Here is a 20,829-nt window from a genome sequence, read left to right as displayed (position 1 = left end):
GACCCATTCAGGTTTCTAAATAAATATTTGATAAATAACATACAAATTCACTCACTAACTCCGAGGTAAGTGCTGACACTTATATATCAAGTTGTTCCAGTGAAATTTTTGTTTTCCCTGTAAGGAAAGACTATATGAGCCCTTCACAACAAGTACTCAAAAAAACCTGTAACTACTTGTGACATGTTTGTTGGACAACAACCATTCACAACACAAAGCAAACGATATCTCATTCTATTCCTTGAACAACTCAATTTAATAAAGGTTGAGTAAACCACATATCAATATCACATAAAACTCATATAAAGATTGGTGGATTTAAACATGCTTACCTCTACATGCTCTGAAATTAAGGACTCGAAGAATAGATGGTGGCATTGTTGATGATCCATCTGTCTCGGCAAGCTGGAGATCAAAACATAAACAGGAGTAAGGATACCATCAAGTATATTTAACTTGAAAACAAAAAGAGAATGATTAATTAAGAAACCTAGAAGAAAAACATAGTAAACAAATGTGGAAAAGAAAAGATTTTATTAAAAGAAAAGAAAAAAGTATTTCAATAATTATCTGCTCCAAAAATTCTAAAATATCTTTATCATACAAATTGACACCTAAAATACAAGGTACCTGCATGATCAGTAAAAGATTTATAAACTACAAATTTGTTGCAGAAAAAAATAGGAAGCACCCTGCAGTATTGAAAGATCAAGCGAAGCTTTTACTACTTTTGAACGAATAGCCATCCAACTTTCACTCCAAACAAGATGGTTGAACAAAGATAACTAGGTTAAAAATCCCCTCGTGTGAAGGAGATCTCAGGATCAAGTACAAAAAAAGACTGTAAGTACTGTGGCATGTTTGTTGGACAACAACCATTCACAACATATTGAGCAACCAATATCGCATCCCATTCCTTGAACAACTCAATTTACCAATTTGGCATGGATATAGTATGCCTTACCCCATTGGCTAAGTAATAAGAATATTATTTAGCCATTCATATCTATCCTAATTCTTGAACCATATCATCATAGAAACTACTAAATCATCTCTTGTTATTGATCTCTTATAATAAAGAAGCCCACTTCTAAAAGACAAACTAAAATAGATACTATTCTAAACAAATTGGGCAATGCTAAAATCATATTGCAGTTGAGTTTTCACAAAAAAATTTCTACTAATAAAAAAATATGAGATAAAAATGGATACCATTCTTGGGGTAATGTTGTGATGTCCGAGCCTGATCTCAATATCCTCCATTTTTTGCATTTTTGTGTTATTTAGACATACCCACCCACTTTAAGGTGAATGAACCACCAAGGGATGAATTGGATTCATTCTCAATTTCAGAACTACCAGCATTTTGAACATTATATCCCTTACTAGTTACAAATGTTAGCAATGAACAATCCAAGTTGTTCCTACTTATATTAGAAAGGCAAAACAAGAGTTACTTCAATTTAGGACAATGATAACAAATAAGTCTTTCTTAAAACATCCAAGTCATTACCTCGAAAAAGTTAAAATTTGCTACTACTAAAGCGTTAAACTCGGCAGCCCAAGAACAACGTTTATTTCTGCCGGCCCACTAAGCCCAAGAAACTATTTTGACAGCCTCAGCCCAACGAACCACCCAAATTAATAAATAAAAAAAATGCCTTAACATCTTAACAGACTTTTCTTCTCAGCTATTTGCCTATTTGAGAGGAAAACCAGACATTTGATACATTCGAAAAAAGTTGCAAAAAAGATCACTCACAAACTTTCCCTCTTGATTTGGTTCGATCAAACCTTAACATCTTACATATTTTCCCTTTTGATTTGGTTCGATCAAACAGACATTCGTGAACACCGAGCGATCGAGAGCACCGAACGAGCTTTTGTCACTTCGTCGATGGATTTTTAATATCTCAGAGCTCAAATTGAAGAAGAAATTAGAGCTCAAGTCAAAAACCCACATAATTGAAGCTCACTCATCGGTGCCACCGATCAAACTACTCCAGACTCATCTGTAAGTCTATCTCTCTCAAAAACCCTAAAAAAGCCCTAAAAACCACTCTAGATCTCTTTGCAATTATTTATTTGAAAAATTTTAGAAGAAAAGGGGATTAGTTTCTCATCTATTTACCAATTTTTTAGTTCAAGATTTCTATTCAATCGAAGCTTAAGCACTTTGCAACTCAAGGTTTGTTTTGAATTCTAATTTTCTGATTTGTCCATTATATGTTCTAGGTTGTTAGACCCTAATTTCTTCTTTCTTTCTCTGTAGCATTATATGGTTCTTGTTTGGATTAATGTTTTGCACCTTTTCAGATGTTTTGAAAACAAAACTTATTTTTTATTTTTTATTTTTATCCTTTTTGTGTGTATTTTGGAATGATTCTTCCTTTCTTTTGTTTTTAGGTTCATTTTGGATTGTTATGTTATAATGTGGTTCTTTGGGCTTTCAATTTTATGACTTTAGATTGAAAAAAAGATAAGAATGTGTAATGAAAAAAGAACAGCATATACAACACTCTCAAAAAGAGCTTCTTATACATATAGCTCAGTTGAAAAATTGGCCAATACCTTAAATAATTTAAGAAATTTGGGTGTAATAAGTAAAAGTTGGGGTGCCAATAACATCTTTCTTTCCCATTTGGTGGTCATTGAGATTTTTGTTGTGTGTATCCTTAGGATCTTCAGCGATCTGACCTTTTATGAATGCTGCTGCCACGGAATCTTTCATGGGTGACATTCCTCTTTTGAGTGTATGCCAAGTTCTAACCATGGCAATTAAAAGTCATTGTGAGATTAATTTGGGTACGATATGAGCAGACATTCAATGATTCATACATTTTCTAAAATAGTTTGCATTTGTATAGAAAAGAGTAATGTTTCATTAGAAATTATTGCATATACAACTTCTAGAAGCTCATTACATTACAGAAGGGATACTAGATTATGTTGGTTCTGTATATATTTTGAGATGTAAATACTATCTATCTTTGTTGTTTTGGATGTCTATAAGTTTGGTTGAAATATTGCAATGCAGAGTGGGTTCAAGTCATGGTTACCAAAAAAGAGAAAAAAAAGGTTTAGGACAATGAAAATCTACTAAAATTAAACCAAAATTACTAACAACATCATTTTTTACTAAAATTAGCACTCTTAAACAAAAACAAACTCACCTTGAAATAGTTACTGATGGGCGAAGCATATATGAGGAATGTGTACTCTGGGGCTTTGCTTTGATTTGTTATTATTTCTCATCTTATTCACACAGGATTTACCAAATAAGTAGATCCAAAGAGTTGCCAAATTGGTGCACGTTGAGATTCTTTTAAGGTGGTATGTGATTTTCAATTATTCGCAATTCTTGAAACATAATATTTTTCGAATCATACTTATTAACATTGGTCACATATATCTACCTGTCTTGTATGATTCACGGAAGCATGATAGTTTCTATATTAACATTTTTTGGATAGTGTGCATAAAAGTTACATTTTTTTCATCATGTATTCAAGCATCAATTTATATATCATATTTGCTCTCCACATTAGATGCATTAGTGGTGTGTGGGGAGAAATTGGAACTTTCAGGTCTTCAAGATCTAAAGGATGTGATTTCCATATAATAATGAATATTGGTTGCATATATCTACTTATTTGTATCATACATTTATTGAACTATGAAAAACTAGCCCAAACTATGTTTTGTATATCACACATGTGACCATTCGAGAGAGTAAAATTTGGGTGAGGGAAACCAAACTCATTTGAATTCTAAGCAGACAAAGAGGAAGAGATTAATAATCTTTCTATGATAAATGGTAACTTTACATAGTAACTAAGAATTTATTAGCACTCATAATTTTATTTTTTGTATAACCTACATATATTTGTGTGGTGTAAGATAAAAGGGGATTGAGTTGGGTGTGTTTATTTTTTATTGGGTCATTTGTTATATGATAAAGATCACTTAGGTGGGTCCATGGGTCCCATTAAATTTGGACTATTCGATCTTACCAAGTGTCATACCTTGCGACTCATGGATAAAATATTCTCATAAATACACACTTCTGTAAGTAGAATGTATATAGTGTTGATCATAGGCATGTGCACAGAAATTTTTCACTCTAAGTCATGTTTTGTAATGGATCTAATATTTATAATGGTTTATTGATCTTTGTAGATCCTTGTTTGGTTAGAAATAATTGAACTGAATTTGGTATTTTGATTTGTAGAATCCTTGTAAAGGTCACCTTGGTTAATCTAACAAACTGATTGAAAATTGCAATAGCAAAGATCACTGAAGAAGGAGCGACTATCTATCCACCTTACGCCTTGAAAACTTTCTGGGGTTTCTCTGCTTTCCAAAATCCAAGTAAGGGTGCTGAAGGATCATGGTAGCCAGCTTGATAGGTCCTTGACATTCTCAATTCCTAGATATAAGTAGTAAATGTGAAAGAATTATTTACTTGAAACTTATGCGGCGTCTTGATTTCTTCTTGATGTTGTGGTTTTATAAGTAGTAAATGGGCAAATGAAGTTGCTGTGGGCATGAAATGGCATAATGAATGGGAAATAAGTGGGACAGTGATGTGGCAAATGGCAAGTGGCAAAGAAGAATTAACAGTATAGCTAGAGGTGGCAATGGAATGGGGATAGCAACTACTATTTCTTTGGCTTAATGCATTGATGGCAGGTTGATGGCTGCAAGGGGGCAAGCAAAATGACAATAGAAGTGGGGACAACAGCTGTGCATGTAGGGCAGCAGCTGTGTGCTTTCTAGTATAACTCACAATCGATGTTTCCGTGAGCAGCCATGAAAAAAAAATGAGGAGGGAAATGGTAGCTGCTGCTGTTTGTGAGAAAGAGGTGGCATTATGAGGAATAATAGTCCTAGAGTGATATTGATATTGAAAAATTGGGTTTCATCCCTCTATATGCTTGGTCATTTGCAGAAAGTTTAAGTTTGGCTCCATATAGCGCCTTGTAAGTGCATCATGATCTGATATAAACTCATACATGTTTTTATTGGATGATCCAATGGAAAAACAGTTTGATAGATATCATACTGATCAATTTTATTCCTTGGTTATGGTTATCAATCATTTCAAATTATAGTATTTCAATTATGTGTAATACATTTTGGTAAAAGCGATTTTTAAATGTAGGACATGAAGGACTTCTATCCGAGGCTACACGACTTCTTGATATGGGTCTTCTTCCAAATTTGAATTCTACAACTCTAGCAATCGGCTATAGACAAGTATGTCCTATAAACTTTAGTTTACTCTTCTAATTCCTATTTCTTTGTTGTGCAATATGCATTTGAACTTTTGCATATACAGGGAAACACAGGTGCATCTTGTCCCTGTATAAATTGTGTATCATTTTAGTTATACTAAAATCAGAAGTTCATTTTTGTAGATGAATGCGGGTTTAAACCCTGGTTGTGGTATTAACACTCACAGACTTTTACCTTTGTTCTATTTAATAACTTATAAAGTAGCATATGTAGGATGGAACATACCAATCAACTATTAGAAATTATTCTTTTTATAAGATTAAATACAAAAGGTTGCACAGCCATGAGTCGGGTTGTGTTAGGATATGTTGATGTGGCAAAAAGCCCACTGGGTTTTAATTAGTTCAAGGTGTGTACTATTTGAATTGTATGTCTTAGATATTGGTGGAAGTGGTTTTTTTTTATAGAAGTGTGGAAAATATTTCTATGTCCACGTGGCTTCTTATTTATGGATCTTCTAATCTTGAACTCTGCAATTCCAGTAATCGAAGTATATCTCATAAACTGTTACTTATATTTATTATTTCTTCCTTGTATTATCTGCATTTGATCCTCTGTCATAAGACCCATAATTTTTTCTTTTTCTTTTTGGTTCAAAGTTTTGTTGATTTAAGGGTGACAGATCTTTCTCTAGTGTTACCAACTACACAAATTGGTTGAGACTGGACTGACTTTTTGTCTACATGAATTATTTGTTGAGTGTCTGATAAAGCACAAGCCATGACTTTATATGTATGGTGAATGTTGCAGACCAAGGGCAAGGGCAGACAGATATGGGTTTTATTCAGAGGATAGGGATTGTAGAAGTGGAAGGTGGATTGTCTTGTGGGAAAGCTGATATCCACACCTCTCATGTTCTCAACCCACCACCACCACCAACAGCTCCACCACCACTACCAAAATCTCCTAGGTTTGTGCACCATCATCATCTCTATGTCTTTCATCCATTATCATAACAAGCAAATAACATTGGGTCGTCTCATCACTTGAATATGCATTAAAACTCACACACATAGAAACAACATTTGTACGTGTGCAGCACATGTTCATACGTGCCTTGGGTATTGTAGTTTGTAGGGGTTGATTTATATATTAATGACGTAGATAATGATGATAAGATAGGTATTTAATATTATTTACTTATTTTCTCTTAACCTGTCTCTGACTTGTGCAGGTTGTTGAGCTCGATTTTTTGTATCTAAGTGAGGGAATCCACAGACATTGGGATGGCGGTTACCGTATAACATCAACTACTGTTGATCAAGGTATTTGATGACCATCGACTACAAATGGTCAGTTAAAAGCATTTCAATTCCTACTTTTTAATCATACCCAATAATTTTAGTATATCAAAGATTTTAAATCGTGAAAGCTTTCTATTTTATAGAAAAGTTTGAGAAGTTTGAGGATTTATGTTGTTGGTTTTCCTGATTCTCATTATTGTTACCATTTATGTTACAATTGTGGGTACATATGTCTTGCTGAATGCTGAGAGCTATCATTGGCAATGGACTTCATTCTTCTTTGCTGCATTGACAGCTGTCTAGGTATACCTCAACTTCATATATTATTACCATGTGAAGACAAAAATGTCAGGCTTCTTCTAGACTAACTTCTATTTTGGATGCACACTCATGTTTTGTCTTAGGTTAGGAATCCTCTGTGGTGAGTTTTTATGTAGCATGCAAAACTTCTGCTTGAATTGGATCTGGTTTAATCTGATCTTGTATCATTTTCCAGTCATTACTTAGAGGTAGATTCTTATGAAATGAAAAGCCTACTGAGGATGAGAGACCGCCTTCAATGGCAGCAAGTGAATTAGGTCAGTTAAGGCAACAACTTATTGTATCTGGTTTAAGGTATGTGCCAATCTGTTCTGTTTTTCTTTGTTTGGCTAAAGCTGTTACTTTGTTAAGTTTTCTCGATTAGCACTTGTATGTTTCCGTTTAGCAGCCTTTATTGTCTGGGCACTAAGGTATCTCTGACTAGGAAAAGAATGTTTGGACTTGCATGGTTTAAATATGACTAGAGCAAACCTTAATCTTCATTTATTCATTTTATTTATTCCATTAGAGTAGCTAAATCCAATTTTAACTAGTCCTATGCATGCATGATGCATCTCTTTTAGAAAAAAACAGTGGTTTAAGCGTTAAGACGGCTAAAGGATGAGTAGACTTCTAGGGGGTGTCCATCTTTTTATTCTTTAGGATGGGATGCCCAATGCTGGTGATTGTCAATGGAAATAATTTGATGCATTCATTAAATGATTTTACTAGATGCACTTAAAAGTACATGTTTTGACAGAAGATAAAGCACTAGACAGAGTAGAGTGGGAACACGGATCATCTTTCATTTTTTCGACCCCAACCAATTGAATCAATGAGTATGATTTTCACTTTTTTCTTTCCCAAATCTGTTCAAGTTCTAATTAATGTGCTTTGGAACCAAATTTGGGGACTTGTATCTAATTAGTTTTGATTCTTGCAGGTTTATCTCACGTTATGTTGTGCTCTGATAGCTTTGGCTGTTGGTGTTAACATGCATCTCCTCTGGAATATTGGGGGTTTCCTCACAACAGTAGGATGCATTGGAAGTATAATTTGGTTACTCTCAACTCCTCCATATGAGGAGGTAAGCTTGTTTTCTTGCTTTTTTGTTACAATTTTTAGTGGTATGAGCTTAATTTTTGAATTTGGTTTACCTTTCTTGATGTATAGAAGACCTGCTTCCAAAAAAAGGCTTCCGGTGTCCAATGTATTTTAAACTTCTACCAAAATAGATCACGTAGACACTGTTCTTATGCTATAGGAATAGGAAGCTGTTCTGGATCTTGTTTCTAAGAGAAGAGTGTTGATAATCTGACTTAGGCACGTCGCAACTCAATCAACTTACCTGACGTGACAGGCTCAAGAATCATAGATGTGCTCTCCTCGGAAAATAAAATTATGAATCCCATTAAAAGATGCAGTTTGGTATCATAAAAAGAAAAAGATGTCATTGTTGAATGAGATTGCTTGTTCGGATGGGGAGTCCGTAACAATGGCCAATTTGATGTTGGAACTTGCAATTCACCGGTTAGAAGAAAAAAAGAGAATGAATGTAAAAGATTTATTTTAACTCCTATGTAATAAATGGCATTGCTCAAAGTTAAATAACCTTGATATACAAAAGAAATCATGCTCTGTTCCTTACTAATTATATCACCTTCATCTGAAGCTATGGTCTGAAAGCGCCCTCGATCCGCGGGGTGCGCGGATTCACTTTTGACCCTTGAGGTTTGGGAGTCGCCACCTAGTTATTATGGTCTAGGAACCAAACTGACTCTAAAACGGATAAAAACTAATCTATTACAGAAAATCTGAATCCGGGGATCATGTTACGGGGTTGGAAGGTGTTAGGCACCAACCTCGCCCGGCCAATGCCGGTCTCTACTTATCCCAAATAAATCTACATCGCTAATGACAAACCTAGATTAAAAAAATAATAAAAAAGCTTACCTTTGATCTGCAAAAGTGTTATTCCCTCAGATCTGGTGAAAACGGCTCCTTGTACCGTATTCCTTACATCGTTCTATTTCCGGATCTGATTTCTGATCTCCGAGGTAAAGTATCTCCTTCTTGGATCTGGGTGCTTCGAATTTGTTGTGGATTTTTGGGATGTTTTTGAGAGGTTTTTGGGTGTTTTTTAGGCTAAAATCGGAGTAGGGGTGTTAAGGAAGGAGTTAGGGCTCCAAAATTAGGGTTTTGGGGAGGTTGTGGAGGCTTCTTCACCTATTTTTTCTAGGGTTTTTTATTTGATACGAAAATAGGGTGTGGAGGCTCCTATTTATAAAGTTTTTAGAAGTATTAGGGTTTGATTAGGGTTTCAATTAGGGTTTCAATTAGGGTTTAGACTTTGGTCTCATGAGATGGACTTAGTCTTTAGGGTTTTAATTTAGGGTTTTGACTTTTAGTCTTATGAAATTGACTTGATTAGTTTAGATTAGGGTTTTGATTTAGGGTTTTGACTTTTAGTCTTATGAAATTGACTTGATTAGTGTTTTGATTTAGGGTTTTGACTTTAGTCTTATGATATTGACTTTAATACTTTGACTTTAGTCTTTTTTGGTTGACTTTAATGTTTTGACTTTAGCCTTACTTGACTTTAGTCTTACTTGATTGACTTTAATGTTCTTTTTACATTTTTTAATGATTTATTTATTAATTTCAAAATGGTTAATTAGTAAAGTTGTAAAATTACCGTTTTACCCTCGGAGAGGATTTTTTACGTTTTAAGTCATTTTTCAATGTTCCAGGATGTTTTGGAATCAGTTTCTCGTAAGGAATTCAATGGAAAAGTTGATTTTTATCATTTACGAAATTTTTTGTGTGAAATGATCGTGAATTTTATGAGGGGTATTTTCGTAATTTTGTCGAATTTTGTGAAAATTGGTGAAATGATTTATTTGGTTTTGATTTGTTGTTTTATGTGTTTGAATGTGTTTTCCTAAGCGTAATGTAGGCTCTAAGGTTGTTTTGATGTTAGGGGTATTTTGGTAATTTGGTCATTTTTAGTGATTTTTATCGTGAAGTTTCTTTTGGTTTGCAAGATGATGATTTCTATGTTTCTGGGGTCGTATTTACCTAGCGTAGCGTGGTTTCTAAGTTTTGTCAGTTCGAGATACCTCATCCGGATTTCTAAAACATATCTGGTAACAAAATGAAGCATTGGAATAAACATCCATTTTTGGGAACCTTTGCGATCGGGTTGACGAGTTGATTAATCAGGCGAGTGCAAAAATGGGGTGTCTACAGATGCCCCTCTTTGGCAGAGGGTTGAAGCAAACTAGATAGCAAATTTATTTTGGTAGATAGTGCGATATCCGAATGCCAAAGCTAGTGACAGTTCATTTTGCAGCCTGATTTAACAATTCGTCGGGGTATTCGGATCATTGAGCGTAAAACTCTCACCGAACTAGAAAAATGTCAGGTCCTTGAGCGCGAGCTCTCACTGGCAGTGTCAGATCCTTGAATTTTAAAAAATTCTCCTTAACTGATATAACAACTGTGCAAGTGTGTGGGCTCAAAATCTGAAATAGATTTCAAAGAGTTTGAGTTGGAAATGAGTCAAATCTGAGCATGTAGTAAATATAAACTGAGCATAATTCCAAGAATACCCTTGGCGGCATCTGAGCATAATTCCACGAATACCCTTGGCGGCATCTGAGCATAATTCCGAGAAAACCCTCGGCGGTAATTGAGTATAGTTCCGAGAAAACCCTCGACGACATCTAAGCATAATTCCAAGAAAACCCTTGGCGGCATCTGAGCATAGTTCCAAGAAAACCCTTGGCGGCATCTGAGCATAATTCCGAGAAAACCCTCGGCGGCATATGAGCATAATTCCAAGAAAACCCTTGGCGGCATCTGAGCATAATTCCAAGAAAACCCTTGGCGGCATCTGAGCATAGTTCCGAGAAAACCCTCGGCGGCATCTGAGCATAATTCCAAGAAAACCCTTGGCGGCATCTGAGCATAGTTCCAAGAAAACCCTCGGCGGCATCTGAGCATAATTCCGAGAAAACCCTCGGCGGCATCTGAGCATAATTCCAAGAAAACCCTTGGCGGCATCTGAACATAGTTCCGAGAAAACCCCCGGCGGCATCTGAGCATAATTCCAAGAAAACCCTTGGCGGTATCTGAGCATAGTTCCGAGAAAACCCTCGGCGGCATCTGAGCATAATTCCAAGAAAACCCTTGGCGGCATCTGAGCATAATTCCAAGAAAACCCTTGGCGGCATCTGAGCATAGTTTCGAGAAAACCCTCGGCGGCATCTGAGCATAATTCCAAGAAAACCCTTGGCGGCATCTGAGCATAGTTCCAAGAAAACCCTTGGCGGCATCTGAGCATAATTCCAAGAAAACCCTCGGCGGCATCTGAGCATAATTCCAAGAAAACCCTTGGCGGCATCTGAGCATAATTCCAAGAAAACCCTTGGCGGCATCTAAGCATAGTTCCGAGAAAACCCTCGGCGGCATCTGAGCATAATTCCAAGAAAACCCTTGGCGGCATCTGAGCATAGTTCCGAGAAAACCCTCGGCGGCATCTGAGCATAATTCCAAGAAAACCCTTGGCGGCATCTAAGCATAGTTCCAAGAAAACCCTTGGCGGCATCTGAGCATAATTCCGAGAAAACCCTCGGCGGCATCTGAGCATAATTCCAAGAAAACCCTTGGCGGCATCTGAGCATAATTCCAAGAAAAACCTTGGTGGCATCTAAGCATAGTTCCGAGAAAACCCTCGGTGGCATCTGAGCATAATTCCAAGAAAACCCTTGGCGGCATCTAAGCATAATTTCGAGAAAACCCTCGGCGGCATCTGAGCATAATTCCAAGAAAACCCTTGGCGGCATCTGAGCATAGTTCCGAGAAAACCCTCGGCGGCATCTGAGCATAATTCCAAGAAAACCCTTGGCGGCATCTGAGCATAGTTCCGAGAAAACCCTCGGCGGCATCTGAGCATAATTCCGAGAAAACCCTTGGCCGCAACTGAGCAAAATCCAAGATAACCCTTGGCGGCAACTGAGCAAAATCCAAGATAACCCTTGGCGGCATCTGAGCAAAATCCAAGATAACCCTTGGCGGAAACTGAGCAAAATCCAAGATAACCCTTGGCGGAAACTGAGCAAAATCCAAGTTAACCCTTGGCGGCAACTGAGCAAAATCCAAGATAACCCTTGGCGGCAACTGAGCAAAATCCAAGATGACCCTTGGCGGTATCTGAGCAAAATCCAAGATGACCCTTGGCGGTATCTGAGCAAAATTCCAAGAAAACCCTTGGCGGCATCTGAGCAAAATCCAAGATAACCCTTGGCGGCAACTGAGCAAAATCCAAGTTAACCCCTGGCGGAAACTGAGCAAAATCCAAGATAACCCTTGGCGGCAACTGAGCAAAATCCAAGTTAACCCCTGACGGCAACTGAGTAAAATTGGCGAAGGAATGAAGGACTTTTGAGAAAGAATGAATGAATTTGAAAAAGACTGATCAGAGTGAATTTAATAAATCTAGAAGATACTGAATCTGGAAGAGAAATGATCGAATCCAGGAATGATTGGATCTGGGAATACCATATTAGTTGATCTCTGGACACAGTCAAATGTGAGATCCGAAGTGTTTTTGTTTGAACCTCAAGGATTTATCCAAAAGTTTTATAAATTTAAAACCTCAGTTTGAAGCTCAAGAGTTTTTGTAAAAATTGCTATCAAGAGGGTAACATTAAGTTTGGAATTCTCATTATCTTTTAGGATTAACATTGCTCAAAAACAAAATGTCCCTAGTTTGACAATAAACATGGCATTGAATACATCATTAAAAAATGCCCCTAGTATAAGGGGGAGAATTACATATTTAGAGGAAAAAGAAAAATGCCCCTTGTATGAAGGTTTGAAATATTTGATTACCACAAGCGCAATAAAGATCCAACTTTTAATTTTGATTAATTTTATTGAAGATTTTGAGTCAGGCTCAAGAAAACAAAATATTTCCTTTTGAGACTCATCATAGAATTCACCCTTCTCTCCATTGATTCACTTGGGGAAGTAAGAATTTTCAGATCGATCATAGACAAGATACTTGTGGCTTCTGAATCTATGCCTGGTTTAAGCTGAGTATTGAACTTGATGATTCGAACTTCTGATGTTTCAGTTCGGGTCGCTTTTAGCTTGGGATTTTCTTCTGTTTTTCTTTATTGCTCTAACTTTTGCCTAGATCGCCTTTTTAGGTTTTCAATCTAGCGAGCTTGCTCTAGCTTTTGCCTAGATCGTCTTTTCAGGTTTCCGATCTAGCGAGCTCTTTCTTTTTTCTTTGCTCTGATTGTTGCCAAAATTGTCCTTTCAGATTTTCAACCTTGCGAGCTTGCCTTAATTTTTGCCTAAGTCGCCCTTTCCGGATTTTCAACTTAGCAGGCTTCTTCATTTTTTTTTATCTTTTTCTTCTCCTCTGAAGTTCTAGAATTACTGTCTGATCATGCTTCGCTACCCTCCTTGATTTTTTCACACGGTACTTAGGAGGACTTTTATAGGTAGGCTTGGGACTAGGCATAAAAAGAAAGGAATTTTGAGGCTCAAAAACCCAAATGCCCCTTGTGTGGCATTTCATTTAAAAATTTTTCTTGAACTTTCTTCCCCATTTTGGATGATATTTCTTTTTCTTTTGAATTTTTTTCTTTTTAGATTTTTCCTTTGTCGGGGAATCTATATATTTTTTTTTATTTTGATGTGGTCGGGCCTGAAGTAACTTCTCAGGTTGCCTACGTACTCCAAATTTTTGGGATCAGACCAAAACGTAGTTCAAATTTTCCCTCCCCTAGGTTAGGTGATCGGGCTGAGAAAGAAAAAGGCATCATTTTTTTTTAAAAGGCTGCAAAGGGCTGAGAAAGGAGATAATGAATTGGGTAGCAGAAAAATTAATTCGGCCAAAGATGGCCTCCTTAAATGTAGTACCATTTGATTCGGTCAAGGTTGGTTGACTCTAGTAGTTCACTTCTTGAAGTCTGATGACTTTTCCAGACAGTATTTTCTTAATGAATGAATTTCTCCAATTGGGTTCAGACTTTCTCCTATAGTCGAGGAGGAGTGTTCAATTTTCTTTGAAGTCTGATAGTTAAATCCTTGACTTGTAAATGATGAGCTTTGAACTTTTTGTCAAATGCACGGGTGACTCTTCTTAGATAAACTTGCACATGGTACAGGGCTTTAACTCGTTTTCTTCGATCAAGTTTAATTCTTCATACTGCTGTCGAACCCAATCTGTTTCTAACAAATGATTTTCCAACAAGACCCTGAGAGATGAAATTTTCATTTCAACTGGCATGACTACTTCCATGCCATACACTAAGGAGTAGGGAGTAGCTCCAGTAAAGGATCGAATTGAAGTTCGATATGTCCATAGCGTGAATGATAATTTTTCTGACCAATCTCGATGTGATTGACATATTTTCCTGATGATAGTCTTGAGACTCTTAATAACTGCTTCAACCGTTCCATTGATCTGAGGATGGTAGGGGGATGATTTTTGCTTCCGGATCTTCAACTTTAAACATAGAGTAATGATTTATGCTTTGAAGTACGACCCATTATCAGAGATCAGTTCAAAAGGTACCCCTATATCGACTGATAATATGTGATTTGACACTCAAGATGTAGTAAGGATAGTGCTGATACATTTTATAACATCTTCTTTGATTCCATCGATATAGACGAATATCTATTCCGTGTTGAACAACACCCAAGCTTGCACCTAGCATACCCTCATATGATCACACGAACAAGTCTTTTGAAATTTCTGAGTCAATTCATTATCCCCTCGTGTTCCTTTAGGGATAAGATGGTTTCTATTTGAATCTCTTTAGGAATTATTTTTTGTTTCGAGGTCAAAGACCTTTCCTTTCTCGATTAAAGGTTGAGCCCGACTCTTATCTTCTTGTTCAGAAACGAAATCTATCAAATTATTAGTTAATTCGTTAATGCGCTTGAGGTATTCAAAAATTTCTTTTATCCGATCAATTTCAGATGGGGCAACAGACACCTCTATAGACTCGATAAACTAACTTGACTCAATAGGAAAGAGTAGACTCAATTTAAGGAAGACATGACCTTGTTGGAAAAAAGGACTCGAGCTAACCCAAATGACTCACGAAAACTCAAGACAAGTACCCACACGAGTTTGATTAGGACTGAGGACTGAGATATTGCTTACAACCGGTAGGATTGAAGCACTATAATCTTCAAAGAACAACTGGACGATGTTGAGAAATTTTGAGGTCATTTCTGACTGTTGACTTGATATTGACGTTTACTCTAACTGACTGGATTTACAACCCTAGCTAGGCAATGGACGATTGAGCTTAGATACAATGATAACCCTTAAACCTCTTTAAAGGTGAATTTAACCAATTTCAGTGTCACCCCCTTGATAACATTTTAAATGAACCCTGAGATTTTATTGAATTTTGTGCACCAATCCATTAAAAAATTCATCCATTCAATGATTATTCAGAAGAAAAATAATTATGTTGAACTCTTAAAAAATATTGGAAAATAATGTTTTTATTTCACAAATCTGATTATTTTTTGCAACATTTTTTGGTAGTTTTCCAAGGTCCATAAAAACTTTTCATGCAAAAATAGATCTTTTGCAAATTATTTTTCCTTCTTTTTCTTTTCTTTTGGAAAACATTTTCTTCTGGAAAATATTTTTTCTGGAAAACATTTCTTCTAAAGAACACTTCTTTTGAAAAATAATCTTTTTTGGAAAAGATTTTCTTTCTGAAAATTATTTGAAAATTTGATTTCCATTTTCAATTTAAATGACTCGGCCCACCATGATTGTTGGATCGGGATGGACTGAGTCATTATTGTAAAAGAATGGATTCTTTATTGGGTCGGTGCACCCATTTTAATTTTCAAAAACAACATTTGATCCTTGAGGACAATCATACACCTTGATCTCATCATTCACATCACTCACATACATTCATCAATCACATGCATTCATTCACTAAACAACCCGGGAACACCCACGATAAGTTCGAGTCGTGACCTATTGGGAAGGTTTCTAGACTCTAAGCTTACTACGTGCAATGCATTTTTATCTGGCCACCCTTGCCCAAGCACACCTATATACCTTTCGGTACGTGGTGACTTGGTTTGATATACCATATAGGTGATAATCTAAAACCTCAATTCACTTCTCTAAAGCCAAAAACAGCCAGTTTAATCTCCAGTTGAGAGGTTGCGCACAATGCTGAGCAAGGGCCCACTTAAATACCTCTCGTCTAGAATAGACGTAGTCTATCCCCCTCGTACAGTAGGGTACAGCGGGGCAAGATCTGCTTAGGCACCGGTTTTGACCAAGAAGTGCAACTGATATACTTAGATTATCTTTTATACCTACGGGTACGAGTCAAGGGTTGTAGCTTTCATAAATGGTTTGGCATCCCACGAGGGGACCGACCACGTACTAGTACTACGTTGGCAATCGGGACATGTGACTGTGTGGCTTACAATAGGTCAAAGGCTCAGGTTGCTCCAGCCTGGGTGCATCAATATACTTCTCAGAATCACCTGATCAGACGGTATTGATGCCCCCAGTTTGATATACCCTAAGGTATGTGACTGGAGTTGTGGGTTTCATGAATGACGTCGCATCTCCGAGGAGACCGGGCCACGCACTAGTACCACGTTGGCTAAATGGGACGTGTAAGTGCTCAAAACAGTAAACGTGCTTGTGGTGTGTGCAAAACAGGGTGGGGTGTGCCCGGGGCCTTTTTCAAACACGTGGGCCCATGGGCCAGATTATGTCATCACATATGGATATCAAATGAATATTGATCAAGAAAATAATCCAAAACTCATCACATCGAAATTAAGATGAAATCAAACACATCACAAATATATCTGTCAAGATCATGGCAAATCAATTAATGAGCATGGCATATAATAATTGATCAAACAAACATTGCAATAGGCATAATTTTTATAATTTTCAAGGTCCAATCAATGATCATTTTTGGGTGATCCAAAATGAATCGAGATTCCAATAGGTGTTACATTGATGAGAGAATGACAATGGTTGAGATGAGCTCACTCTCAAGAACATTAATTGTGCCAACATTAAATAAATTCAGATTTTCTGTGAATTAGGAAAATACAATCTGAACTTGCATCGATGATATCTAAGGCTCCCGATAACGAAATCTAGTGAACTCAAGTTCTAAATTAATCTACTCGATGAGATCTACATTTTATTAATAGGTGTCCAGACTTAGTTCTCACCAGAATGTTCTGTAAAAACGTTTTAACATTGCTGTCCCAACTTTCATTCAAAAATAATTCCAGATTTACAGATTGAACTTACATCGATGATATCTAAGGCTTCCGATAATGAAATTGAGTGAACTCAGATTCTAAATTAATCTACTCGACGAGATCTATGTTCTATTTAAAGGCTCCCAGGCTTAATTCTCACTAAAATATTCTCTAAAAAAGTTTTAACATTGCTGTCCCAACTTTCATTCAGAAATAATTTCAGATTTATAGATTGAACTTGCATCGATGATATCTAAGGCTTCTGATAACGAAATTGAGTGAACTCAGATTCTAAATTAATCTACTCGACGAGATCTATGTTTTATTAATAGGCTCCCAGACTTAATTCTCACTAGAATATTCTCTAAAAATGTTTTAATATTTCTGTCCAACCTTCATCATTCCATCATTTTCATAGGTCAATTTGAATCTTTCATTATTTAGGGGTCATCAAAAAGTGATCCTTAATTGGAGAAAAAAAAATGCAATACCCAAAATCATCTACAATCAAGATAAAAAATAAATAAATAGAAAAAATAAATAAAATAAATCCAACTAAATAATAAAAAAAAACTAGGTCATCTTGGCAATGTTCCCATACTTGGGGTTTTTCAAGTTTGATCCTCCATAGTCCCCAGTGGAGTCGCCATTGAAAACGCCCTCGATCCGCGGGGTGCGCGGATCCACTTTTGACCCTTGAGGTTTGGGAGTCGCCACCTAGTTATTATGGTCTAGGAACCAATTTGACTCTAAAACGGATAAAAACTAATCTACTACAGAAAATCTGAATCCGGGGATCATGTTACGGGATTGGAAGGTGTTAGGCACCAACCCCGCCCGGCCAATGCCGGTCTCTACTTATCCCAAATAAATCTACATCGCTAATGACAAACCTAGATTAAAAAAATTATAAAAAAGCTTACCTTTGATCTGCAAAAGTGTTATTCCCTCAGATCTGGTGAAAACGACTCTTTGTACCGTATTCCTTACTTCGTTCTATCTCCGGATCTGATTTCTGATCTCCGAGGTAAAGTATCTCCTTCTTGGATCTGGGTGCTTCGAATTTGTTGTGGATTTTTGAGATATTTTTGAGAGGTTTTTGGGTGTTTTTTAGGCTAAAATCGGAGTAGGGGTGTTAGGGAAGGAGTAAGGGCTCCAAAATTAGGGTTTTGGGGAGGTTGTGGAGGCTTCTTCACCTACTTTTTCTAGGGTTTTTTATTTGATACGAAAATAGGATGTGGAGGCTCCTATTTATAAAGTTTTTAGAAGTATTAGGGTTTGATTAGGGTTTCTTTTAGTGTTTCAATTAGGGTTTCAATTAGGGTTTAGACTTTGGTCTCATGAGATGGACTTAGTCTTTAGGGTTTTAATTTAGGGTTTTGACTTTTAGTCTTATGAAATTGACTTGATTAGTTTAGATTAGGGTTTTGATTTAGGGTTTTGACTTTTAGTCTTATGAAATTGACTTGATTAGTGTTTTGATTTAGGGTTTTGACTTTAGTCTTATGATATTGACTTTAATACTTTGACTTTAGTCTTTTTTGGTTGACTTTAATGTTTTGACTTTAGTCTTACTTGATTGACTTTAATGTTTCTTTTTACATTTTTTAATGATTTATTTATTAATTTCAAAATGGTTAATTAGTAAAGTTGTAAAATTACCGTTTTGCCCTCGGAGAGGATTTTTTACGTTTTAAGTCATTTTTCAATGTTCCAGGATGTTTTGGAATCAGTTTCTCGTAAGGAATTCAATGGAAAAGTTGATTTTTATCATTTACAAAATTTTTTGTGTGAAATGATAGTGAATTTTATGAGGGGTATTTTCGTAATTTTGTCGAATTTTGTGAAAATTGGTGAAATGATTTATTTGGTTTTGATTTGTTGTTTTATGTGTTTGAATGTGTTTTCCTAAGCGTAATGTAGGCTCTAAGGTTGTTTTGATGTTAGGGGTATTTTGGTAATTTAGTCATTTTTAGTGAGTTTTATCGTGAAGTTTCTTTTGGTTTGCAAGATGATGATTTCTATGTTTCTAGGGTCGTATTTACCTAGCGTAGCGTGGTTTCTAAGTTTTGTCAGTTCGAGATACCTCATCCGGATTTCTGAAACATATCTGGTAACAAAATGAAGCATTGGAATAAACATCTATCATTGGGAACCTTTGCGATCGGGTTGACGAGTTGATTAATCAGGCGAGTGCAAAAATGGGGTGTCTACAGGCCTAAACTGGGTTGGGTCTGAGTCAGACCAACCCAGGTGCATCCTTTCCAGATATGAATTTACATTTGCTTTGCTGGGATTCTTGATTCCAATCGTTGCCACACTATATCCATCTGAACTGATCCAGTACTTTCATATGTAGACACCCCATTTTTGCAGTCACCTGATTAATCAACTCATCGACCTGATCGCGACGGTTCCTAATGATAGATGATTATTCCAATGCTTTATTTATTACTAGATATGTTTCAAAAATTCGGATGAGGTATCTCAAACTAACAAAACTATAGAAACCACGCTACGCTAGGAAAATATAATCCCAAAAATATAGAAATCATCATCTTGCAGACAAAAAGAAGCTTTACGATAAAAATCACTAAAAAAATGACTAAATTATCAAAATATCCCTAATATCAAAACATCCCTAGAGCCCACAGTACGTTTAGGAAAATCTTTTCAAACATATAAAACAACAAAATGAAATCAAATAAACCATTTCGCCAATTTTCACCAAATATGATAAAATTACAAAAATTCCCCTCATAAGGGTTGACAATTATTTCACGCCAAAAAATTTCAAATAATCCCATTGAATTTCTTATGAAAAATTGATTCTAAAACATCCCGGAACATCGAAAATCGATTTGAAACACAAAAGTTCTATTCGAGGGCAAAACGATAATTTTTTAATTTTTAAAATTTTTAAATTCAAAATTAATAAATATTAATTAACGTAAAGTAAAACCATAATAAAATTAATTTAAAATCTAAACCAAGTTAATCTCATGAGACTTAAGTCAAAATCCTAATCTAAAGAAACCAAATCAATTTCATAAGACTTAAGTCAAAACCCTAAGAGACTTAAAGTCAAAATCCTAATTAAAACCCTAATCTAAAAGGTCAAGTCAATCTCATAAAACTAAAGTCAAAACCCTCATGAAAACCCTTATCTTAAAAGACCAAGTCAATCTCATGAGACTTAAGTCAAAATCCTAATTAAAATCCTAAAAGAAACCTAATCAAACATTAACTCTACCCAAAAAACTCTATAAATAGAGAGCCTCCACAACCTAATTTCGTAGGTCAAAGAAAATCCTAGAAAAAATAGGTCAAAAAGCCACCTTATCCTTCCAAAAATCCTGATTTTGAAGTCCTAACCCCTTACCTATCATCTAAACCCTAACTTTTATCAAATAGACTCTCAAAACTCTCCAAAAACCACCTAAAAACCCATCACAAAACTCGGAAAAACTCAAATGTAAGAAGGAGATACTTCGTTTTGGAGATCCGAAGCAGATCCGGTAATAGAATAAAGCGAGGAGAATTTATACGAGAAGCTGTTCTACCATATCTGAGGAAACAAGTCGTTGCAATTGTCAAATATATAATTTCTGTGTCTTTGTTATTTATTTTAGTTCTTTAGGAATGTAATATTCTTAGGAATTAGTAAAGATCGGCGTTTGCCGGG

General features: G+C 36.1%; 1 long non-coding RNA gene across 9 annotated transcripts; it reads left to right on the top strand.

Moving 5' to 3' along the window:
* The first annotated feature begins 1,694 nt into the window (after positions 1–1,694).
* On the top strand, positions 1,695–20,038 carry LOC147394393 (uncharacterized). Of its 9 annotated transcripts, none has more exons than XR_015181713.1 (11): positions 1,695–2,014; positions 3,269–3,333; positions 4,288–4,371; positions 4,520–4,982; positions 5,165–5,259; positions 6,049–6,208; positions 6,473–6,845; positions 7,039–7,157; positions 7,603–7,681; positions 7,786–8,519; positions 19,361–20,038. It is a non-coding gene; the product is annotated as an uncharacterized LOC147394393 (long non-coding RNA). The 9 variants fall into 9 exon arrangements; XR_015181712.1 differs by having other exon boundaries at positions 4,232–4,371; XR_015181711.1 differs by having other exon boundaries at positions 4,288–4,982.
* Positions 20,039–20,829: the final 791 nt, after the last annotated feature.

Source organism: Akebia trifoliata, chromosome 9 (genome assembly GCF_017979445.1).
Source record: "Akebia trifoliata isolate Shusen 1 chromosome 9, ASM1797944v1, whole genome shotgun sequence".
Lineage (NCBI taxonomy): Eukaryota > Viridiplantae > Streptophyta > Magnoliopsida > Ranunculales > Lardizabalaceae > Akebia > Akebia trifoliata.
This window is presented reverse-complemented; position numbering and strand designations above follow the sequence as displayed.